The sequence below is a fragment of the Microcaecilia unicolor genome, chromosome 4, assembly GCF_901765095.1.
Source record: "Microcaecilia unicolor chromosome 4, aMicUni1.1, whole genome shotgun sequence".
Classification (NCBI taxonomy): domain Eukaryota; kingdom Metazoa; phylum Chordata; class Amphibia; order Gymnophiona; family Siphonopidae; genus Microcaecilia; species Microcaecilia unicolor.
The window spans coordinates 275,748,806-275,757,087 of record NC_044034.1 but is presented as its reverse complement, the minus strand read 5'-3'; positions in this window follow the sequence as shown (position 1 = coordinate 275,757,087).

Genomic DNA, 8,282 nt, shown 5'->3' with positions numbered 1-8,282 from the left:
CTCATGAGCATTATACCACAGCTTGAAACCATCAGGCCGCAACCTGATCCTCCTAGACTGACAGAGCAGGGCCCTCCCCCAGCCCCTCCCACGTGTTGGACTGGGTATTGCTGCTGCATGAGGACCCCCTGGACTATCAAAAACTTTACAGGTGAATGCTTTAGGGGTCTTGGGGGGGGGCAGAGAGGGGGGGCTGGGGTGGGGGATGGATGCTTGGGTCTTGGTCATGGGCAGGGCTTCAGGCAGGCAGGAAAGGGAGCTTCAGCCAGGGGGCCCTGCTCTGCCAGCATGAGAGCATCAGGCCACGATTTTGTATACCTATACTCCCAGATGGAGAAATAACCCCAGAAAAAAAAAACGGGGGTTATTTTACCATGATTTTATGCTCCTAAAACGACTTGTGATGTTTTATTGCAAGTCATGTTAGGGTTATTTGCATGTTTTACATCTCATTATAGTGTAACCAGTGGCGTACCTAGGGTATTTGACATCCCGGGGCCAGTCATTTTTTAACACCCCCCTCCAAAATCCAGTACTAGACATACTGAGAATGCAAAACACTCAGGACCTATAGAGCAATTCTACCATACCATAAGCAGTGATTTTCTACCAGTCACACAAGGGTGTACCTAGGAAAAGGAAGCATCTTAAACACTGCAGTGAGCACTAGAACATCAATTCACCTATTGCAAAACGAAGATCGTCGAACCTGCACAGTCAATGCCAACTGAAAGCCATGTCTTTTTCACAGGCACAGATACACCCTAATCCACTGTAGAATAAGTAACCACAAACTTTCTATTTAGACAAAAATTAAACTGAACCTCCAAGATGCCAGATTCTGCACACAATGCAACACCACAGAAACAGAAAATGTCCCCTAGTACTGTGCAAAATATAAAGATAGCAGATGTAAATTTCACCACTTTACAAATTAACAAATAGAAATAAAACAAATATAGAACATTAAAATAATACCATTTTATTGGACTAATACAGCTTTCAGAGGCCAAAACCTCCTTCCTCAGGTCATTACAGTATAACTGTTGTTACAGTATCCTATTCTGACCCGAGGGGGGGATTTTGTTCTCCAAAAATTAGTCCAAATGTATTAAAATTAGTCCAATAAAAAGATTACCTTATTTCTATGTTCTATTTATAAACATTTATTAACACAGCTACAATACTACTTTATCCTAAATTTAAAAAAAAGAAAAAAAATTTATTTACAGTTTGTTGTCTCTGGTTTCTGCTTTCCTCATCTTCTCTTCAGTCTCTCTTCCTGCCATCCAGTGTCTGCCCTCTCTCTCCTGTCCTTTCCATCCACCATCTGCCCTCTCTCTTCCTGTGCTCCTTCCATCACCATCTGCCTGTCTTCCTTCTCTCTCTCTCTCTCCCCCCCTCCCCCTCTTCCAACCACTGTCTGCTGTCTCTCTCTCCCTTCCATCCACTGTCTGCTCTTTCTCTCTGCCCCTTCCATCCACCATTTGCCTTCCCTCTCCCATCCATCAGGGTTGGCCCTTCCTCTCTCTCCCTTCTATCCAGGATATGTCCTCTCTTTTGCCTCCTCTTTTCAGCCCCATTATACCACCTGCCCCAGCCCACTTCTCCCACCTGCCCCCAGTTTTAGCCCTAGCCACTTTCTCCCTGTCCCCTTTTCAGCCCCCAGTTTCAGAACTAGCCCCCTTAACCCACCTACCCTCCCTTTCAGCCTCCAGTTCCCTTCATCCACCTGACTTTCAGCATGGCCCCATTCTCCTTCCTGCCCCTGTCCCAGGCATAGCCCCAATTCCAGCTCCAGCCCCCACCTGTCTGCCCTCAGCTCCCTCGATAACCCCCCTTCTCTCTGCCACCCGGTCCCCTGCACAGCACTTTTGTATTAAGATGCTCTACAGGAGAGAATACTGAGATATTTGATGTCCACAGTTATTCCTTATATTCCATCACGTTCACTGATACCTTTTAATGGTCATCATTTGGTCCTCCCCTTTCCCTCTAATGCCCGCTTGCTGTCTTATCGGGCAGAGTTCATTTTTAACATTGTCTCTATGGAATAAACTCCCATGGGCGTTAACACGCAGAGATGTCCCTCAAGACTTTCAAAACATTGCTTAAACCATATCTTTTCCATCTACCCTTTTTGAGGGTTTGGATTTGAGGACTGTGCAAGTGATTAAGAATCCTGACCTTTGCTCTGATTTTCTCCGCCCTTTGGTAATAGACGTAAAACATAGAAATGAAAATAAGATAATACCTTTTTTATTGGACTAACATTACATGTTTTGATTATTATTATTTATAGCATTTGTATCCCACATTTTCCCACCTATTTGCGGGCTCAGTGTGGCTTGCAATACATAGTGAATAAAGGAGAGACATTTTGTTACAATTCAATTATAGCTTTCAGAGGTAACACTTCTTCAGATCAGAAATGAACAAAGGTAGACAAATATCAGAATATATAACTTAAACACAAAAGCATTCCAATGACAGTCTCATGGGAAGAGGGTGGGCTGACCGTTAACGTGTGAGCCCTTACTGACAGGTAAGAGCTCGCGTACAAACAGCGATCTAAATCGGTAACTGCGCTGATTAGCACTGGGCATACCTACTTTCTGCCCCCCCCCAAATGCCCCTGGGGCTAAAATCTACCCCCTCCCCTCCCCCCATTTACAAAGTCGCACTGGTGCTGCGGTAATGCCGACAGCCAATTCAAATTGAACTTTGAATTGGCTGTGTCAGCATTGCCATGTGGCTTTGTAAACTGGGAGGGGGGGGGGGTAAAGGTGTTTGTGTGTGGGGGGAGTGTTTAAACACATGGGAAACACACGCAGATCCCAAAGTGACCATGGAATGCCTGAGCGTGCCCTGCGGTACTGCATTTTACCACACGGTAAGCTCACAGTGCTTACAGCAGCTTAGTAAAAGGACCCCAACATCTGTAAACCAAGGGTGTCAAACTTTAGTCCTGAAGAATCAAACTACTCTAGTTTTCAGGATCTCCCTAATGACTGTGCATTAGATTTATTTCCATGCACTGCCTCTATTCCATTAGGAATATCTTGATAACCAAACTGGTTTGTGGCCCTCCAGGATTACACTCAAGTTCTAAATCCTGAGAAGTATCACCATGATAAGGGCAGAAGATTGTGTAAATTAACTGCACACCATACTATCTGCTGGTGATAATTATATAATTCATTTCCTGTGCATAAAGCATGTTTTAGATGTAAAAAAATGGCTCTTGCAAAATTGTATGGTCGTATGTGTGCCAACAGAAGTACACACATTTTTATGGGGACTGCTGAGCCATGCCCAGGAGCATACTTTGGGTCGAGCAAGGGTAGAACTGCAGTGTGAATGTATATTTTATAATATAGCTACACACACCCATGCAGGACTTTGATGAATTGTGCAAACAATTGTGCCTAAGGCTGGCATGTACCCCATATTCCAGCACAGTATTTTCCAAACCTGTCCTGGAGGAACACCTAACCCATTGGGTTTTCAGGATTGTCACAAAAAGATTTGCATACATTAGAGGTCCACACTCTGTTTATTAATCCATACAGGACTAAGCGGGATTTTGGGGTGATTGCGTCTGATGACCTTAAAGTGGCCAAACAGATAGAAAAAGCAATGGTCAAAGCCAGAAGGATGCTTGGGTGCATAGGGAGAGGGATGACCAGCAGGAAGAAAGAGGTGATGGTGCCCTTGTATAAGTCTCTGGTGAGGCCCCATTTAGAGTTTTGTATGCAATTCTGGAGACCGCACCTATGGAAAGACATAAGGGTGCAGTCGGTCCAGAGGGCAGGTACAAAATTGGTAAGTGGTCTTGGATATAAAACCTATAAGGACAGGCTTATAAACCTCAACATGTATATGCTGGAAGAGAGGAGGTAAAGAGGAGATATGATAAAAACATTTAAATTTCTCAGGGGCATTAATGCACAGGAAGAGAGCCTTTTTCAAATGACAAACGCTAGAAGGAGGGCATAGAATGAAGTTAAGAGGAATCTAAAGAAGTATTTACCCAAAAGGTGGTGGAAGCATGGAATGGCCTCCAGGTGAAGGTTGTGGAGACGAGGACTGTGTCAGAGTTTAAGAAGGCACGGGACAAGCATGTGGGATCCCTTGGGAAAAGGAGGAGTTAAGGGTTATGGAGGATTGGCAGACTGGATGGACCATTTGGCCTTTGTCTGCCATCATATTTCTAGCATGTGTGAAAATTAGACACCCATTATATTCCTATGGGAGTCTCTAGTGCATGCTAATTTTTAACACGTGCTAAAAGGTTTGTGCACCTACAGTGCAGCTTAGTAAACAGGGCCCCTAGTGAATGCAAATCTATCTCGTGCATTTTATGCTGTTGTAGCTCCAAAGTCAGGTTGATGATCCCCAACAGCCAAACTTTCCTTAGTTACCTTAATTTCAGGAATGTAGGAAACAAATTTTGGTGCCAAAGTATTTTTTTTTCATGATATGGATAATGTGTAGGGAAATCAGTATTGTAATCCTGATAAGGATTTGTAGGTATGCATGGAAAACATTGGTTAATGAGTATGTAATGAAGCATTTTGAATCTTTTAACCTTTGGAGGTCTTGAGGGGAAAGGGAAATGGGACTTGATATACCACCTTTCTGAGTTTTTTTGCAACTACATTCAAAGCGGTTTATATATATATATATTCAGGTACTTATTTTCTACCAGGGGCAATGGAGGGTTAAGTGACTTGCCCAGAGTCACAAGGAGCTGCAGTGGGAATTGGAACTCAGTTCCCCAGGATCAAAGTCCACTGCACTAACCACTAGGCTACTCCTCCACTCATGTCTCGGATATAGGTTTTTTTTATACATCCCTAATGAGTGAAAATGATCAGAATCTGTATTCATTAGTACAATAAACTTAATCTGAGCTGAGAGATGTTAGATCAAAAAGACTACATTCACGTGCAGAATGGTTATGTACTGTACAGCCAGTTATCCTCTCACATTTATGAGATTTGACCTTTGCTGATCTTCCTGTTGTGCGGGCATAGCTTTCTTAAGACTGCAAAAAAAAAAAAAAAGTAGTAGAGAAAACCTTTATAATCTGTAGGGTCTCAATGTCCCTTTTACTGTAAAATGCAATTATTTAGCAAAGCACTGCTGATGGAAGCAGAGTTGGGAAGCCTTCACCACATGCTTTAGGGCAGTACACAAAATCACTCTGTTCTGGCAAAGAAGTGACTGCTGACCAGCTGCAGCAGCAGCAGCAAAAAAAAAAAAACTGGCCTCTTGTGTATGCTTGCAGCGTCCAGTGTTCACAAGATTTATGACCATACTCAAAAGCTTTATTGTCTATCCAGGAAAAAAAGCCTGACTGATCAGATATCTATTTACACTCCAGTGATTCTCTAGCAATCTTACCTCGAACATGAAGCTTCCTATGGAGCATCTGTTATAGGCTACGTACAACGTGGTGTAATGTCAGTTTTTCCCATATTTTCTAAACTAGTGGGATAAGCTGATAGCATTGGCATAATATTTATTTTATTATTAGGATTTATTTACTGCCATTTTGAAGGAATTCACTCAAGGTGGTGTACAGTAATAATAGATCAAACATAAGCAATAGGCAGTTACAGCAGTAAAATAATATTCAAATAACAATACAAAGTATGGCATAGTATACTACTTGCAATGTCAACCCAAAACATAATAGAACATTATAATTGATAGTAAAGGATAAAGCAAAGATGTAACGTACGGATAGATAAGAAAGTAGGAAGAGTTAGAAAAATGGATTTCCCCGTTAATAATAGGGTTAATAAGACTTAATAAGGATCTGGGTTTTTTAACTCGTTATAAAACATAAAGCTGTATTTCTCTGTTTATTACCCTCCTCTCACCTACCAACACCCATTCTGTTAGACTATCAATGAAATGCTTTGATGTCCCCATGCATACCCCCACCCTCCTACTCTGTCAGACTGTCAAAGTAATGCTTTGATGTTTCTCTCATATATACTATCTGCTACCACATTTGCTTATTTCCGATCTGAGGAAGAAGGGCAACCTTTGAAAGCTGATCAAGAAATGTATTAAGTTATGTCCAATAAAAAAGGTATCTTATTTTCTTTTCCATGTTTTATTTTGTTTGATTTCTATTGATACACGTTAATAATAGGAACTTCTGGGTCAAGGTAAGACTGTTGGAGAATTATTCAACTAAAACTTGGTCAGTAGGGTAAGCATCTTGTATGTTAATAAACATCTGCATTTATAATTCTCAGTATAAGTGATTTTCTTTTATAAACTGTCCATGTCCATTGGGAAGATTATTGCAAAACTCTGAATAATTTTCAAAATTATTTCTGTGGTAAATATTTACCTGTGGGAAAACACAGTTTAGAAATTTTGCTCCATTCCCCCTCCTGTCTATTAGTATATGTATTCAACAGAATGTATTCTTTTCCCCATGAGGCGAAGGGGCAGAATCAGGGTGGACTGGTCCAGGTACCCATGAGAATTTCATTTTAAAATCCTATATTTGGTTTAACCTGTATAGTTTGCACTTGTGTGTGAATACCAGGTGGGTGCCTATTTTGAGGCTGTTCTAGAAAGTCACATAGGCTGCATAAAATACTAGGGATAAAGCAGCAGAAATTATGCCTCTGCAGGAGGAGTTTTTGACATGTAAAGTATATGCAGGTGGGTTTTTTTAAATAAAGCATGTAGATTGTGGCTCTGTCCAAATTCTGTTCCAGAGCCATATCTACATGCAGATCCTACAAAAATGCATGCTGCCTTGTCACTATTTATACTTCTACGTGTGTAATATTGGGGAAACTTTTTCATAAAAGGTATTGTGAAAAAAGCCTTTATGAAATTACCCCACAATGGATATAGGATAAAAGAATCCCAGAAGCACTGTGCCCAATAGAATTTTTGTAAGGGAATCGTCATAGGCACTTTCTTTTCAAAATTGGCCTGTATGCTCAAACTTACCCTGAGTTGCTTTGTTTTATCAGTTTGAAACAGAAGGGTAGCATAATGGATAAGAACCAGGTTCAAGTCCCACTGCTCCTCCCAATGGCGCTGGGCCCTCACCCCTCCACTTGCTTCAGTGCAACCATAGGATCTTTATGCTGCCTTTGATTTTAGCAAAGCCTTTGACACGGTTAAACATAGATGACTAATAACCTGAGTGCCCTCGGTATGTGCCCTAAAATGACTGACTGGGTTAGAAACTGGTTGAGTGAAAGGCAACAGAGGGTAGTGGCAAATGGAGCTCACTCTAAGGAAAAAGATGGTACCAGTGGTGTGCAGCAAGGTTCAGTTCTTGGGCTGGTTCTTTTTGACATTTTTGTAAGCAATATTGCTGAAGGGCTGTCTGGTAAAAATAGCCTCTTTGCAGATGATGATAAAATCTGCAAGAGGGTAGACACCCCAGATACTGTGAATAATGTGAGGAAGGACCTAGTGAAGCTTGAAGAATAATCCAGAATTTGACAGCTAAGATTTAATGCTAAACAATTCAGGGTAATGCATTTGGCCTTCAATGCATTACCAAGGGAACAGTACCGTTTAGGAGGTGAAGAACTTTTGTGTGTGAAAGAGGAGCAGAACTTGGGTGTGATCATATGCAATGATCTTAAGGTCGTCAAACAGAAAAGGTGACAACGAAAACTAGAAGGATGCTTGGGTGCATAAGGAGAGGAATGGCCAGTAGGATTCTAGCCATTCCTCTCCTTATGCACCCAAGCATCCTTCTAATATAAACAGGTGCAACCTTATTTTAAAATATTGTGTATAATGCTGGAGACTACATCTTCAAAAAGATAAACCGGGTGGAGTTGGTCCAGAGGACAGCTATTAAAATGGTCAGTGGTTTTTGTCATAAAGCCTATCAGGCTTATTTTCGAAAGAGAAGGATGCCCATCTTTCAACACAAAGCGGAAGATGGGCGTCCTTCTCCCAGGGTCGACCAAATCGGCATAATCAAAAGCCGATTTTGGGCGTCCTCAATTGCTTTCCATTGCGGGGACGACCAAAGTTCCCGGGGGCATGTCGGAAGCATAGTGAAGGCGAGACTGGGGCATGTTTAACACATGGGTGTCCTTGACCAATAATGGAAAAAAGAAGGGCGTCCCTGATGAGCACTTGGGTGAATTTACTTGGTCCATTTTCTCTTGCGACTAAGCCTCAAAAAGGTGCCCCAACTGACCAGATGACCACCAGATGGAATCAGGAATGACCTCCCCTTACTCCCCCAGTGGTCACTAACCCCCTCCCACCCC